General features: G+C 43.6%; 1 long non-coding RNA gene across 1 annotated transcript; it reads left to right on the forward strand.

Annotated features, from left to right (window-relative positions):
• Positions 1-316: 316 nt before the first annotated feature.
• Positions 317-3,057, forward strand: LOC128772988 (uncharacterized). The gene is made up of 2 exons (XR_008417140.1): positions 317-543; positions 2,057-3,057. It is a non-coding gene; the product is annotated as an uncharacterized LOC128772988 (long non-coding RNA).
• Positions 3,058-17,548: the final 14,491 nt, after the last annotated feature.

Below are 17,548 nucleotides of genomic sequence, written 5' to 3' on the forward strand. Positions count from 1 at the left end.
TTGCACATTATATTACTCCATCCTTGGGGAACATTTCTCCTATCTCTTCATCACCTGTTTTACTCCTATTCATCTTTTGAATCAAAATTTGCACATCAATTCCTCAGAGATGTCTTGAAATCTCCCAACAAGTTCAGATTTGGGTGCGGGGGGGTTAAAATATGCTTTCATATATCAGTTTGTAATATTATTTCATTAATTTGATTAATGTCTATTTTTCTAGCTTGTAAGCTCTGAAAGATCAAGGACTATATCTGCTTTTGTTTATCGTTGAATATGACAAATTGCAGAAATGTGTTTGTATGAATAAATGACTCTGAGATCTTAAGATTTTCCAGAGTTTGGTGCTCATTGCTAAGTTCCCAAGTCTCACCATATTTTCACTTTTCAGTGGTCTTAGAGACCCTAGAATTACTCTGAGCTAGAGTCCAGAGGTTCTCAGAGACCAAGGATTTCCACGCATTTGGGGGCACACAGAAAAAGTGAGAGGTCAGAGGATCCTGCATATTTTTGAGCCAGTTACCAAGAAGGGATTTGGGACAGGTAAGCAAAACCCACCCAGAAAGAGTGGCCAGCTAGGAGGAAATTAGAGGAGCCGATATGATTATTATTTTCTCAGTGACTCTTGACTTGGCTTATGATAAGCCCTTCTGGTGTTTTGGATTTTGTATGGATATTTTCAGTAGCTATATTATTAAAATACACAAGTCTATAATTATGGGCATGCATATCCTCATCCCTCAAATATGTACTGAGCACACACAATGTTCCTGGTTCTACGCCACATGCTGAGTTACAAAAACCACCAAAGCTCAATTCCTGTCCTCAAGGTGCTCTTTACAGTGGGAGAAACAGACATGAAAATAGAGACTTATTTACAGAGGAAGGAGCAAACATCTGTGAGAAGGTAAAGAAGAAAGTGATAGCCTAAAGCTGGGAAAGGCTTCTCAGAGGAGGTGATAAGAGCTCATCACAGAAAAAAACACTTGCTTCCCTGAGGTAGCATATGCTTGGAGATTTTTTAAGATGACCCAGGAAGAAAAATGAGCATTCTCAACAGTTACACTTACACACACACACACACACACACACACACACACACACAGAGACAGAGAGAGAGAGAGAGAGAGAGAGAGAGAGAGAGAGAGAGAGAGCCCCTCATCTATCATCTTCTCAATTTAAGTAAAGAAATAAACAAACTGAAAGCTGATGGGAAAATATTGAACCTGGACCAGACGTAAGTGTGAGGAAGCTAATGTCACAGGGGCTCCTAAACCACAGATGTCCCAAATTCCCTGCCTACTAAAGCTGAGAGATTTCCAAAATGCTGCTATTGTACACACCACAAAACAGATCAGCTAAAGGGTAACAGTATGTATAAAAAAATTTTTTAAATAAAAAAAAAATAAGAAGAAGTAAAGAGGAAGGGACAGGGAAGAGGAACATTGTTTCCTTGGATAATGATCACTCCCTTTACCTTTTTGTTCTTATTCAAGAGCCCTCCCAAACCCGGGATGTCCCAGAATTTGGTGCTACTGGGCAGCTGGCCTCCTCCTCGTCCCACTGATGACAACTGTGAGGAAATCTGGGGAGACTATTAAAAAAATAATATTCTCTACAAGGAGGCAAATAATACCAGTAGGACTGGCCATGAATGTCCACTTCTGTGTGTTCATGGATTTCATTCAGTTTGAAATACTGAGATTTCTTCTCACATATGCCAGCACATTAGAGCCTACACTAAATCTATAAATCTTTATCTAGGTTGATTGAGTTTTTTCAATTCATGGAGTTGTTTTTAGGCAGAACAAGAATTCAACTTTTCTCCTGTAAAATATAAAAAATTCAGCTACAAATGGAGCTATTCTGTTTTCTGCTTCTCCTCTGGAGTTGTCTCTCTTCTGGAAGCTCTGGAAAAGAAATAGCTGTCACATTCATAACAGCCTTACATACTTTCCTCTCTGTATTAGTCAACTCTGCTGTGGTAACAAATAGCACCAATATCTCAGTAGCTTACACAACGATCATTTACTTTTTGCTCCTGCTTTTACTGCAGATTGGTGGCTATGAGATGGAACTAAGCTCTGCTCCCTGTGTCCTCCCATTCCAGAATCCAGAGTAAAAGATAATTCACTATTTGGGACACACTGTTTTCAGGACAGAGGAAAAAGAGCAAGAGAGCTGCTGACAGAAACTCCAGATGCTCCTTAAAGCTTCTGCTCAGTCATGGCACACACCATGTCCACTCACATTCATTACCCAAAGCCCTTCCATGGTCAACCTCAGAATCAAGTGGGCAGGGACTCACCCCCCATCCCCCACAGAAGCTACTGAAAGACCCAGCAACAGGCAGGAATTGATAATCTTCTCATATAGAAGGGGGAATCAATTATTTCAGAACAATAATACAACTTACCATTCCTTTAGACTCCACCCATGTAACTTATATCCAGTATAGGAATTTTCTCCCCATGTCAACTAAAAAGAAATGTGATATGATTTTTTTTTTGCCCTCTTAGGATTGTTATTAAGCCCTGTGCAACATTTGCCAAATCATTCTTCAGAATATTACTGTCCCCTGAGATATTAACAGTTGTTAAGCAACTAAAAAGGATTCCCTGGTCAAATAAGTTTGGAAAATGTTCTATGTTAATAGCCCTCTCGTAATACTCACAATTCTGTATTATCAGATTAAATGCTCTCGACGATGCCTGCTGTAGAGATAGCTACTTAACCCAAGATTGGGATCATAGATTTATTTCCAGAATGACAGAATCATTAATATCTCATGAGATTCCAGTGACTAACATTGCCCTAAAGGATTACAGGAGAACCACCCGGATGGATTCTTGTTGCTTCTTCATTTCTGTGCATCCAGACTGAAGGACACTGAATGATGTTAAGAGGAGGTATGCATGAAGCCAACACATCTGTACAGGACTCCTAAAGAAGGCTTGTGTTTTTGGCTAAGATCAAACTCTGTGTGAGAAACCTGAAAATGCTAATTTGGATACTACTCTTTGCCTACTGAATTAAGTATAAACACATTAGACTGGCTTTTATGTCTTCCTTCCTTTATGCAACAAATATATTTTGAGTACCCCTCTGTCCCAAGTACAATGCCAGACATTGAGTGCACAGTGTTAACAAAATAAACATGGGCCCTGTCCTCATGGATTTGCCAGTTTAAGAGGAAACAAACATAAAACACACATGAGAATAGATAGTTGATGATCATACAACCTCTCAGCAGTGTACCACCCATTCCTTCTTGCAATGCCTTCCACACTTAGTTTCTGAAATACCACACTTTGCTGATTTTCCTCTAGGGTCACTGGCCTCTCCTTCCCAGTCTCCTTAGCTGACTCTTCCTCCCCTGACTAGCTTCTAAACATAGAGCACCCAGGGCCCTTGTTTGGGTCCTTCTTCCCTTCTGTATCTCTCCCCCAGTGATCTCATTCATGCCTATGGCATTAAATTCGACATTTATGATTCCCAAATTTATGTCTCCGATATGAACCTCCCCTCTGAGGACATAGTCTCCCCCAGCTGAACCACCTTGGCACTTACCTGTCTGGAGTCATTTCATTGTTCTCTCTCTTTTCCAAGACTGTTTGGATATTTCCTTTATGCTCCTCCTAATTTATATACACCTCGAGGACAGGGATCCATGGTCTGTTTCATCTTCAGTTTCCACAGTGTGTTGCATAGTAAGTGTTTAATATCTGATTATTGAATTTAATGTTTGAACTGAATTTCTGCTTTAGGGATCACTGAGACACAGTTGTAATGAAAGGGAATATTTTATTTCAAGAAATAATGCCTCACCCTTCTGTATTTCCAAATGAACAACCTCAGATGAGAGAACATAGCTACACACATTGGCATGAGGTGAATACTTAAATTCAAAAATGCTAAATCGAGCCGGTATCATCCCTTGTGGTCACAGAAATTGCCGCGAAGGCTTTATAAATTGCTTGCACTCCCGCACCCCATCTGGCATTGCTGGTATCTTACAGCCATGGATGACTAACTCTTCTCAATAGTCCCCCACTTGAATCTACTCCCTACTTTAACATGAAATGGTAAGAGAAAACAGCGAGGGCTAGCCTGAAACCCTCCCACCCAACCAGAGCAGAGATTCCACCGTGTAACACTGACTCCTCAGTTTAGGAGTCAGACCCAAAGAGGAGGTCAAAGAGGAGGACCGCCTTCATTGCAGAAAGGTGTTTCACCAGCAGCGCTAATGAGAACATGTGGCACCTGCACCTCTGGGGCTTCATCTGAATGTTGATCCAGTTTTTTCCAAGCCTCTCTCTCCCAGGCCCCTTCTACCAGTCAAAGGCAGCCCAGTTTTATACACATTAGAAAAAAGCAGACCGATGGAAACTGAGCATTCTCTAGAGAAAAGCTAAGAACTCTTTTAGACTTGATGATCAGCCCAAGTGAGTCAGGGGTCCCCGATGGCCACACAGGGAGGCCCCAATCGTAATGCGGACACGGCGCCATGGCCCCATGGCACAGCTCCTTTGTGTGTGTACAGAGAGGCTGCTATTTCTCATCTTGGCAGCCCTAAATAAGAGTTTGTCTTTGGCCTTCACATGCTTGAAACTTAGGATTTAGTCTATCAAAATAAGAGGAAAATTGTGCAGATTACATCTTTTCTGCAAAAATAAGCATTTTTCCATCACTGTAGCTTTTTTTTTTTTTCTGTAGCATTTCAAATTGTCTTCTTTTTCTGGAGGTATCCCCTCTCCATCACACTTCCCTAGATAAACATATATTTATCATTAACAAGGGGTGGAATGCCTTTAGGATTTCCACTGAGAGTTTGGAATGCTGTCCAGCCTGGTCCCCAACCATGTTGTGAGTCAACACAAACACAGCAGATTGTGAATAGAGGCTACGGTTCTCTCCCTAGCATGCTGCAGCTGTGACCCTCGGCTGAGCCTCTGGGTCACCCATCTGGAACTTGAGCTGGTACTTTTACAAAATAAAGTATTCTGACAGAGAGAGATCATTATCAGTTGAGTCTTGCAAAAAAAAATCTTCTTCCCCTGTCCTCTTCTAGTCTGTCTTCCTGGCATGTGCCACTCTCTATGCACCTTTTGTTATCCTACATCCCTGATTTCTCACCACAGCCTGGACACTGCCGTCAGTTTAGATTGATACTGTGTGCTTTGTCAGGTACCGTGATTTCACTTGCAATAGTATAGCCATTTGATAGATGCAGGTTGTTCATCAGGCTGCACATAGTATTTCCTTTGCCCTCCTTTGGTAACTTCCCAAGTTCACACAGTCGCTACTCAGTCATGCCCATGTGCCAACTCTCAGACTACTTGGCAATTAAAGCCCTGCCAACCGAATAGCTTTTCTACTCAATAATCTTTTCTTTCACTTGTACTAAGCATTCATTATGTAGCTCAGTGTTAACAGCGTTTTAATTTGTCACATCCATGATGTGTGTAACAGCCCCTGCATTCCAAACCAGCTCTAACACATCAGTACCACAGTGATCATAGAACAACCACTCTGTACTATGATAAGCCATGGTGAATGTGATCAGTAATATTGTATTTACCTCCATCTTTGCCCCTCTACTCATCCCCACTTTCCACCAACGATTCACCACAAACCAAACAGAAAGTCAGAGATGCTCAGGGTGTGGCAATGGGGCAGCAGCAGATGCAGAGTGGGAGAGGATACTGGACACCAAGAGGGCACTGGGTTATGGCAACCCAAGCTGCTGTACCAACATCCAGCCACCCAAATACTTTTCCACTTAATTGTTTGGGGAAGTCTCTTTTTCTAGCCCCAAAGGTACCTCATGGCCACTTCTTTTTATCTACACAGCTGCCTTCCACAGAGCACCCAAGAATGGGAACATGTTTCTCTTCCTTTTTCTTCTGTTAGTTCTGTATCTTTAGAGCTGATGCCATGTTTTAGGCATTCTTTCAGCCTCATTTCTTTTTTCCTCCCAAACTGGGATAAAACTAAGCAAGGTAGTAAGTGCATTAGCTCAGAGCCCAAGAATTGGGAGGTAGGTGCCTACAGAACTGTATCTGGGCTGGAAGTCCAACCAGAAGAAGCATGGAGGATGCCAGTTACTAGTGGGGGCTGTGGAAGCCACTGGCAGGGAGGACCAAACTGTACTGGCAGCTGGGCCCACCACACACCTCTCTCAAGGAAAAGAAAGTGAAGGTTTTCCATCTTGGTATTTCTTCTCCTCTGGAAGCATAGATTCAACCCAGAGGGTGGGGTCATCTAACTCTCTCCCCCTTAAAGGTAGAATAGGAATGGTCTCACTCCCCTCCTCTCCCTTTCTTTGAAGGGTAAGGGGCTTTATTTGCTTCCCTTTGGGAGAAGCACGGAATTTCCCTAGGGTTCTGGGAGAGCCCAGTTATGTCACTACCCTCTGCTTTAGGGGACAATTAGCAGGATGGCAGATGTTCAATCTATATAAGATCTTAATTCCACAGCTGTAGGGCTCCAGAACTACAGAATTTGAGCTCCCTAGAAGTACTGGAATACTACATTCTACTTTTTCGTAAGCTTCCATCACCAAAGGAAGAAAAAAAGCATTTATCTTCTCTCTATCCCTGACCTGTCCCCTAATCCTACTCCCAACCAAGAATCTTGAGCAAAATATTTTTCTCCATTTCGCAGGAGAAAAGTAGGGAGTATTTTTTTCTTATGTGTAGACAAAAGCTAAAAAGGAGGAGGGGCTTCAATTCAGCTCCTTTTAAACTAATAACCTATCTGCCCCCAATCCAAGTTTTTCCAGCTTTTTCCTCTCTTTGGGGATATTGTTGAATGGAAGGACAAAATTACCATTGTTTCCTTTTGTTTTGTTTTTATAAAGATACTTCTACCAACAAAGGCATAAGATTAGTCTCTTATCAGCATGAAAACCTGTGTTCTGGCTGGCCCCTCTGTTCTACCTGAGGACAACCAGCCCCGCCCCCCACCCAGTTCTTCTGGCAAGCAGGGGAAATGAAAGATTTCCAGAGCCAGCAATAACTTTACATTCTACCCACAGCTCTTTTTGTGTGGCAGCAAATCTTCACTGTGAAATCAGCAATTCTAGGAAAGTAGAAGGTAATTCACCCTCTCCAAAAACAGGGGGCCACTTCAGGGCACTGGACATACTTTCACTCTTAAAGGCAGGTCTCCTTTGATGCCTATGGTCTGCTATGAGCCTAGGAATTTCAGGACAAAAACAAGGAAGGAAGGGAAGGAGGGAAGAAAAAGAGAACACAAAGTTCAAATAAAGCAAGAACCCATTACTCTCTGGGTCTGGTATACTCTAGGATGTATTCCATCTCTCTCTCTCTCTCTCTCTCTCTCTCTCTCTCACACACACACACACACACACACACACACACACACACACACACAGAGTGATATGTTGTCCAATGGAAGGAATCACAGCAAGTGGGCTCCCCTGGCTGAATCTGAATCCTGCCTCTCAAAAGAAACTGGGTAGGGCAAAATTTGAATCTCTAAATTCAAGGTAGGATTAAGAGGAGGAACAAGAACCACAGACTTAACCCATTTCAAATCAGCATAAGAACCTGGAAAGGACAAAGAGCATGGCTGCTAAGCAAAGATTCACTAAGTGCCCATTAAGTGCCCAGCACTGTTGGAGGCACTCAGGGGAACAGGGAGATAGATGGCTGATGCTGACCTAAGCAGGTCCTCATGGCCTCTGATTCATAAGAGGCCAGTGGCAAGCAATCACCAGGCAAGAGAGCTCTTGAGGGTCCATCCTGGTCCTGAGGAAGGGACAAGGAGAGGACTGGCAGACCTTGCTGGTCATAGGCTTTGCCTTGTCTCCTGAAGACAACACCGTAATAAGCCTTGACTGCACTACAAGTTTTATTCTTTGACTAAATGATTCTCTTACACAATGGTTTTCAACCCTGGATGAACATCAGAATTGCCTGGGAAGCTTTTTAAAATCCTGATACCCAGACCCCACCCCAGCTCAATTAAATCAGACTCTGGGGGTAGCACCTAGACTTCATTATTTTTTAAACTACCCCTGGTGATCCCAATGTGCAGCCAAGACTGAGAACCACTACATGGGGGTTAATTGTCCTAATTACTTCTCCAGCTTTTCTCTGCCTCCACATTCCTCTTACCCGACTGTTATATTCTCTTTTAGTTTTAGTCTGTTCTCTTTGTCCTTACAGTAGATAATTCTATAATACTCCATTAAATTTTTTTCATGATTTAACTCTGCTCTTTCTCATTTAATTTTCATTGCCTGCTCCACTTCATCTTCCCATTATGTCTGTTTTGTGTTTTCTTTAGTCCAGTATCGACATTTACAGGTTGCTTGATATGGACAGAGTACTGTGGAAGACACTCAACTGCTACTAAAAATTAAATCCAATGCAATACTATTTTCTGTTAAATTCTGTGCTACAGTTAATGGGCTGTCATCCTATAGAAGACAGGCACAGTGGCAAAGTCTATCTCCCTTCCTAGGAAGCAGCTCCCTTGCTATATAAATAAAAGATCCAAAATCAAATATATTGTAACAAAAAATAATAGGAACATCCACAAATAGGGGAGAAAGAAGCATTCAAAGCTGTCTAAAGCTAAATAACATCTCCCCTGCCAGAATATTGGCCTCTCCTTAGGAAGGAGTTGCCTCCATTTGCAGCAGAAAGAAGAAATCCCCAGATGGTCTGTACACCTGGTGAGGCTTCTTTGGGGGCAGAAGATCTGTTAATTCAGGCTCATTTCCTCATTGTCCCCAGGTAAGCCCAAGAGCACACAGGAGTGTCACTGAGCCACTTGGTGCTAAGATGATGAAGAAGGGAGCAGGAGATGGTTCCAGAGGACTTCAGTCTTCAGGGGAAGCCACAAAGTGGATCTGCCCATTTCTCTTCCTGCTGCCCAGGTGCAAGAGCAGCCTTGAAGCCTTGGAATAGTAGGTCTGCAGCTTCCTGAATCAGGTGAGCCCCAGGAAGCCTGAAACATCATCATCCCCACAGCCCAGCCCAGCCCAGCCCTGAGCATCCCAGAAAATCCAGTGAATATTTGCCCAATAATTGGGTAAATAAATAAATGACTCCCTGACGAAATTACTCCTGAGAGAGTTTGTGGAAAGGCTGAAATTGGAAAGTGGCTCCGTAATCCCACGTTTGATATTCGGATATGGTTCTTCAATTTCTTGATCTTCCTTTTCCCCTGGTTTTGTTTTTCAGGAATCAAGCCAGATGCCTTGTTAGAGCAACAAGAGATATTTCTTCCTTTTAGAAGAAGCAAAATTTTGAGTGCAAAATCACAGGGGGAAAAATGAACAATTATACTACATACTGTATAAGAGGAACCAAGATGGCGTCCTGAACTTTGTATACCAACAAAGAGACTTCTGTGGCCCTGATCTCCAGAGCAACTTTACTAATAGATGCTAGTTCTCCCTGGAGATTCTTGAAGCCCTAGTAAGAGCAGAGGGGACTGGTTATTTTGCTGCCCTACCCACGGCACCACCCACCTCTGCCTCCAGGTGGGTCACAAACCAGAGCTTGCCCCTCTGACCTTCCACACTGACCAGCTGACCCCCACTGCAGGTCTAACTGTAGATTAATCACAAGGCATATTCACATTTGTTATTTCATGGCCACATGAGGCAATATTATCCCCATTTTACTGTCCAGAAAACCAAGGCCTGGAGAGGTTAAGTAACTTGCAAGTAAGTTGTGGTATCAGATACAAACCCAGATCTTCCACGCCTAAATCCACTGGTCTCTCCATGACAACACAGCTGCCTCTTGAGAACTAGGGCAGGCAGCAAAAAAGAGGACCCCCAAGTTCTGGGACCCTGTCCAGCCCAGTATTATAAATCATATTCTGTCTGAGTCTTGCCTGAACAGAGGTAGGGTTCTCCAGCTGCCTGCTTTCAACAGTCTGCAAATTCAAATAAATAGAATATGGGTTGATGGAACTCACTTGAAGAATAGGAAAAACAGCTCTCTGTTTAAGGTTATGGGGGAGTGAAGGCTGAAAACATGGATCTGAAGGCTTGCAAAGGCCTCTACCACCCTTAAACCCTTCACCCTTCTGTTCTCAGTGAGGCCAATAAACATATCTTCCTCCATTGCTATGTAATGCATTGGTTGATACCCCTGGGACCTCCAAGCAACACCCTGTCCCTGAAAATGAAATATTAATGACCTCAGCCTTATAGCCATCTCTAGCCATCTTACACTACTAGAGAGGCAGAACGAGCCTGTGGCACTTTGTATGGTGGCTCAGCAGTGCTTATCTCAAACATCCCCTGTCTGTAAGGCTGAAGGGAGCAGAAGTTCCTATAATGATATGGCCAGTGTTTAGAGTCACAAGTGAAAGATGTGAGGTCCTTCCCATAGCCAGCATCTTGGGAATGAGCTCCTCACTGGTCTTCCTTTGCTTTCCTTGTATGTCAGACAGCCTGTGGGCAGAAGAAATCATTTCACTTCAACCAGTATTTTTGAGAACGAGTATGCGTTCAACAGGGGCTTTGGGGAGATTCCACAGGTGATAAAGACAGACCAATTAACAAGTGTGAGGCAGCACTCATACACCATAAAGCATAATATACAATGACAACTTCAATGTCTACACATGAGAAGCTGAGGTGTGGCAGTCTGGTTGGAAGATGCCTCAGGAACCTGCTTTGAAGCTGTATTTTCACACCACCTAAAATCTGGAAAGATATCAAAGAATGAAAGACTGGTGGAGATTATCGGGAAGGATACATAAAACCCCCAAAGCACTCTTGCCTCTCCTACTAACTCTTCAAGTCTCAGGTATCCTTATTTTTATTTCTTTTCTGTCTCTCTCTCTCTTTTTTCTTTTCCATCATGATAAGTGTACTCTCATAAAGAAACAGACAACCTCCAGGGCCTGTGAAGCTGTGGCCTAATTGGCAGCCTTGACACAGAATGAATGACTGAGCACAAAGAATACAGCCTGCACAGAGCCTGAAAAAGTGGAGTCCATGGGCCGGGCCCTGGCACACTTTTCTACCTTCCACCAGGGCACCCCAAGATAATGCTGGAGTGAGCAGGTCCTCACTCTTTAGGACTGGGTACAACATACTTTCTAGCCACACTCTGTCCCAAACCTCCATCAGACCATCACCTGTTCCCTTCCCCAGCTGCCTTCTGCCTCTGACTTTGATTTATTATTCATAATAACTCTCTCCTAGTCAGGCCTAGAGGAGGGTTGTTGTTGTCCACTAACAATAAACTCTTAAAATTACTCCTAACCTGTGGCAGATATAAATCACAGTCATAAACACAAGCACATTCTTGGAATTTTTCAGAATTACTTCCTGCATGATTTGGTATAGTTCTTCAGTAATTATCTAGGAAGACAGGCTTATTTGAGCCCTGCTAACTGTTCTTTTGATATTAATGCAGCTTTAAGCCCACAGCACTTCCTCCTGCCTCAGGGCTTTTTTCTTTTTTTTTCTTTCTTTCTTTTTTTTTTTTTTTTGCATGTCCTTATTTCTTATTTTGAATGTTTTTTTACCCTACAAACGCCATTATCCCTGGTGTAACAGGCATCGTCCTAGCTGGAGACAGAGGGTACTCTCGAAGGCGTGATTAGAAAAATATCTAATAAAAGAGACATTTACAAGATGTAGACAGGTGTTGTGGGTTGAATTGTATCCCTCAAAAAAAGATAGTTGAATTCCTAAACCTAGCACCATAGAAAGGGATCTTTTTTGGAAATAGGGTCATGGCAATGGACATAATTAGTTAAGATTGATGTAATTAGTTAAGATAAGGTCATACTGGAGTAAGGTGGGCCCCTGATCCAATATGACTGATGTCTTTGTAAGAAGACAGAAACACGGAGAGAACACCACACGACCACAAAGGCAGAGACTGGAGTCATGCAGCTGCAATCCAAGCCAAGGAACACCAGAGATGGCCAGCAAACCACCAGAAGCTAGGGAGAGTCAAGGAAGGATTGCCCTACAGATTTCAGAGGGAGCATGGCCCACCTGACACCTTTATTTCAAATCTTGAGGCTCCAAAATTGTGAGACAATAAATTTCTCTTGTTTTAAGCCATCCAGTTTGTGGTATTTTGTTAAGGCAGATCTAGGAAGCTAATAGAGTTGGGTTATGGGGAACCAAAAAAAGATGATGGAACACCCTTGAGTCTGGCAAGAGAGAAACCACTACCACCCTAGGTCCAAAGCATGGAGTGGAGGAGACTTTACTAGGACCAGCAGCTGTAGAACAGGAGTTGGAGCCTCCCACAGAGGGAGGCAGGCATTGCCAATCCACAGCCTGGCAGGAAGGGATCTGGGGTAATACCATTCCACCTCTCTCTCTTTTCTTTCTCTCCAATCTCCTGATGATGCCTCCCATTGGCCAAACTAAATGGGGTGCCAGAGACCAAAGGAACCAGGTGGATGCTGTCCATTAAGATCAGCCTCCTCAAATATGAAGGAAAGCAGATCCAGAGGGACAGACACTATTTGGCAAGGCTGAGTAACTTCTGCTTCTGAATCTCAGCTGCAAAGTCACTTCTTCAGGGAAGAAGTGATCTCCTGACCAGGTCCTGGTGCCTGTAACATGCTCTCATAATCCCTCTGCATCTACAGAGTGCTTATCATAGCTGCAGTGAAGGAATTCATTTGGCAAATCATGAAGTGATGACCGGCTCCCATGCTAGAACGCAAGCTCCAAGAAAGAACCATATTCGTCATTTGTCAGGGAATCCTCAGAGATTGGTGCATGGTAAAAATGACTAGATTTATAGGATGTGCCAAGAGTGAGGCCACCTGATTAAAAAAAAAAAGAAAAAAATCAAGTATGGAAATTCAGAGAAGTTGCCCTTGGCAACTTTCAAAGAATCAAAGAAAATCAGTACCTACAGGTAGGTAGGTAGGTTCTGATGGTGCAATTTGTCATTGCAAATAATGTGACCAGTTTGAGTACTTGTTAATGGTCCTCTAGGAATGGTGGGTGAGACAAGCAGTTGGGTAACGAGACGATGTCAAGGTAGGGAGAGCAACTACCATGAGGTTGAACCAACTTGAGCTTGCTTCTATCTGAATTTCCCCAGGCCAGTCTGGTCTCAGTCACACTGGAGAAAACAGAAAGTTTATGTAGGTCACTCCTCTACTAGCATGAGAATTTATGTCCTACACCTGTCCTCAGACATTGGATTCCACCTTTGCTCCTACCTCTTCACATACCAAATGACCCTCTTCCCACCTTCTGCTGCACTCTCCAGTTTCCATTATTAATTTCCCTGTTTTGGGGCACCTAGGTGGCTCAGTTGGTTGAGCATCCAACTCTTGATTTTGGCTCACAGTTCACGGGTTCAAGCTCTGGGATTCCTTCTCTCCCTCTCTTTCTCTGCCCCACCCCTGCTTGCTCACTCACTCTCTCTCTCTCAAAATAAATAAACTTAAAAAAAAATTACCTCTTTTATCAAAATTTCATAGATTACTGGTCTTGCAATTCAAAAGTATAGTCCCAAGAATTCAAACACTCCTCTCTTTTGAAGTACATATAAATTTAGACTGTCATAAACTGGAATGTAGTGGTGGTTTTCAAGTTTTTAACAGTATTTTGCTTCAGTATTTGACCTAAGAACCCTTCAGAAAAGAAGATAGATGAGCTCAATAAAGATCAGGAAATTCTGGCTCAAATTTGGAGACAATGCTTCATTGGATTTCTCTTTTACACTTGGGTGAATCACCCTTACCCAACTTTCCAGAGAGGGAGTTTGCAGTAAATACAGGGGTCATTGCAACATCCGCAATCCTCGTGCACATGCTATCTTGATCTGCTCATTTTCCTTTGATTATGGCTATAGATGTTAATAATTCTTCTTGGTATTAACTGTTAACCTCACCACAGAGCATACAACATGTACATCTAATATGAAAACGGGGAAACAATAGTAAACTTCTAGGGTGGAAAGAAGAAACCTTGTTATCAGCCAAATAAGCTGCCCTTTACCTCCTCTCACTTATGTGGACCACATCACTGATCTTGAAGGTGGCCTTGTCATCCCATTAATAGGCAACAGGCTCTGTGTGCTTCCTATGATTGGCAAAGTCCCTCCTGGGGAACAGAGCAGCTGCCCATGGTGGCTGGTTTCCTCAGGCACAAACACATATCAGAGTGTGGACTCAGAGGAAGGACCGGGCAGAGGGCAAACAGAGGGGAAGAGGGGAAGGGGAGATTCCCCAGGCAGAGGGGAAGCAGAGCTGTCCCTGAGGGGAGCCATGCCAAAGGTGTGCTCCCTCATCCATCTCACCCTCTTCTGGACAGGTGAGTCAGATCCTGGAACCTCAACTGGGCAAGACTCAACAACAATGAGAAATGGAGCTGCCAGGCCCTCACACTCATGGTCGGTGCCCCTTCCTCAGGGATCTCAGCCCCACCCTCTTGGAGCCTTCTCTTATTTTTTTCTCTCAGGAGTCACGGCAGCTGTTACACTGGTGCAAGACCTAGTAGTGGCTCTGCGTGTCCCGCCGCAGAGGGATCAGCCACCCTCCAGTGCTCCATGGAGGGAGAAACAATCACTGACTACCCTATCAACTGGCACAGGAAGACCCAGGGTAACACAATGACTTTCAGATACCGAGAAAGACCCCATGTGGCCCTGGTTTTCAGGACAGATTCCAAAGTCAAATTGATGGTTCAAACAGCCAAACTCTGCTTAAGATCCTTGAGGCATCAGAAGAGAGGAAGGATCTTACTACTGTGCCAGTGACCCCACCCTCCTGCAGGTCCACTGCTGAGCAGTCCACTGAAATGCACTGTTGGCATTTCCAACAAGATTGGGATTTTCTCTTAAACAAATCATTTAAGAAATGCGGGCCAGAGAAGGCTGGCATTCCTTGCCTTTCCTTCAGGCCGCCTAGGTACTCCTGTGGTGTTCAGACAGACCACTCCCAGTGGGGTGTCGCCAGGGGGGCGGCATGCAGGAGAGAGGAGAAACAAAGCCAAAGGCAGGAATTGTGGCATTCACTATACACTCTTAATGTTTTGGGGTTTGTTTGGGGTTTTTTTTAGTTTAATAAATGATTTGACCCCACACCCAAAGTTCTTAGGGCATGACACTTCTCAAAGTACAATCATGGATGATGTCCGGTTTCTCCCTAACTATATTCACCAGAAACTCAGGTACTCTATAGGACGAGGTTGGGAAGACTCCACCCTTCCTCCAGCAGGAACAGTTTGCACCAATGCTCAGCTTGCCAACATGAAGGACAATATAGCATCTATATTGTTTTCATGATTACTCACTCACCGGATATGTCTTTTGCCTATCCTATCATCTCTATCTCTTGACTTCTGCTATATGTGCTAGAGACGAAACATGGACAGATTTCTTCCACTGACACTTCCTCATCCTTCTATGAACAGCTCAATTTAAACTCTACTTTAGGGGTGCCTAAGTGGCTCAGTTGGTTAAGCATCTGACTTTGGTTCAGGTCACGATTTCACGGTTTGTGGGTTTGAGCCCCACATCGAGCTCTCTGCTGTCAGCATAGAGCCTGCTTCAGATCCTCTGTCTCCCTCTCTCTCTGCCACTCCCCCACTGGCACTCTTTCTCTCTCTAAAAATAAATAACTAAATAGAAACAAAATACAATTTTTTAAAAGCTTCATTGGACTACTTCAGGCAATGTCTAGGGAAAACTTTCTCGAACTAATGCTACTAGTCAAAGATACTGCCCTCACCTTCTGGGATGAGCACTGGGTGTTGTATGGAAACCAATTTGACAGTAAATTTCATATATTAAAAAATTAAAAATTAAAAATTAAAAAAAAAAAAAAAAAGATACTGCCCTCCACAGTGTCAGGACAAAGAGGCTGGCAAGTGTTTGCCAGACACACAGCTCCAGTCAGGGCTGCTCCCTGTTCCACCGAGGGTCTTCCCAATCCCCCTCTCTCTCATGACCCTGCCTGAAATATATACGTATATGTTTCAGGATTCCCCATGAGCTCTCATCATTTTCCTCCCCAAACAGCTCATTCCAACCTTTCAAGGAACCTCTCCTTTTTACTCTCCATATCACACCTACTCACTGTGTCCTGATTTCAACACAGGCCTGGGCCTGGCTTCTACCTCTCTGCCCACCCTGTTGGGTTGCATCTTTGGCTGAGCTGTCAGCAAGGCTCTGGGTATTGACTCTGCCCTTGGATAAAATCAAGTTCTCCAATCCCCATCTAGATTAGGCACCCTGAGCCTCACATTCTGGGAAAGGAGTTTGAACCCAACCTTCCTAGCTAGCATGCGTCCAGGTTACCACAGAGGCCCTGTCACAATTCACCAAGGCCTCAGCCTGCTACTTGTATCCAGTTATTCTTGCTTAAATGAACTATATGTGGGAAGGTAGAGTGCATCTCTAAGACTAAAAGGGTACGATTCTTCTCTCAGTTTGAAATCATGACTTTGGAAAAAGAATGACATTTGGAAGCTAGTTACACAGATGGTGTCAAAATTTTGGAACCATGGTTTTATAAGGCCTGCAAGATGGAGTCCCAGGAAGAGATCCAAGGGGTCCTTCTGACAGAGACTGGGAAGAATGTCTTTGAGGAGAAGGAGGAGGAAAACTACGTGGACAAATCCATAAAACTGCAGGTTGGCTGTAGTAATAACTAACATCTGTCGAGTGCTTACTATATATCAGGTACTACTGAGCACTTGACATGTGTTATGTGATTTAATCCTCTCAACAACCCTATAATGCATTTTCTATTATTATCCTCAGTCCACTTCCACTTTAGAAGAGCTAAAACACTTGTCCAAAGTACCACATCCAGTAAGGGAAGGTGACAGGTTTCAGGCTCTAGAGTCTGCACTGGAGGACACAGAATGGGATTCAGGGCAGGGCAGGTACCATAGAGGAGGCAGTCTCCAGGATGTGTCAGAAATAAGGAACAGCAGGGGCTGTGCTCTCACCACTAGACCTACTCAAACCGATGATCTGTGACCATCTGTCAAGAAACTAGGACAATGCAGCAGTGGTCCCACACGACTTCTCAAATGTTTTCTGAGATTTTGTGATCCTGGCATAAGCTTCACATTGTCTTCTAAAATCATCTGGATCTCTTCATCTTTGAAATAAGGATAATGAGTTCCAACTTCACCGTGTTGTAAAAAGGTAACAATAGAAAGTAAACTGCATTACACGTAGTAACTATTCGTAGATGTTACTTATAAAAAAGGGCAAATAATAAAATGGGATAATCAAGGAGAAAGCGAACTCAATTACTGAGTGCCAACAAGATGCAGCCACTTTTCAGGGGTGGGCTCACGTAATCCTGTTTTACAGATGGGGATACTGAGCCTCAGAGAGTCTGAGGGGCTAACCTAAGGTTACAGAGGCAGAGCCAGAATCTGGGTCTGAGTTGAAGGCTGATGGTCCTGGCACTGGGCTAGGGGTTGGGGGATATAATGAAGAGATGTATCATCTGTAACAATATCTGAGTTACAGAATGGCTGGGAACCAGTGTATGACATCCAGTCATCTGGTGCTGCAGGCATTCTTTGACTCCTGTCCAGTCC

This window comes from Panthera pardus, unplaced genomic scaffold, assembly GCF_024362965.1.
Source record: "Panthera pardus isolate Hobbes unplaced genomic scaffold, ASM2436296v1 HiC_scaffold_24, whole genome shotgun sequence".
Taxonomy (NCBI): Eukaryota; Metazoa; Chordata; class Mammalia; order Carnivora; family Felidae; genus Panthera; species Panthera pardus.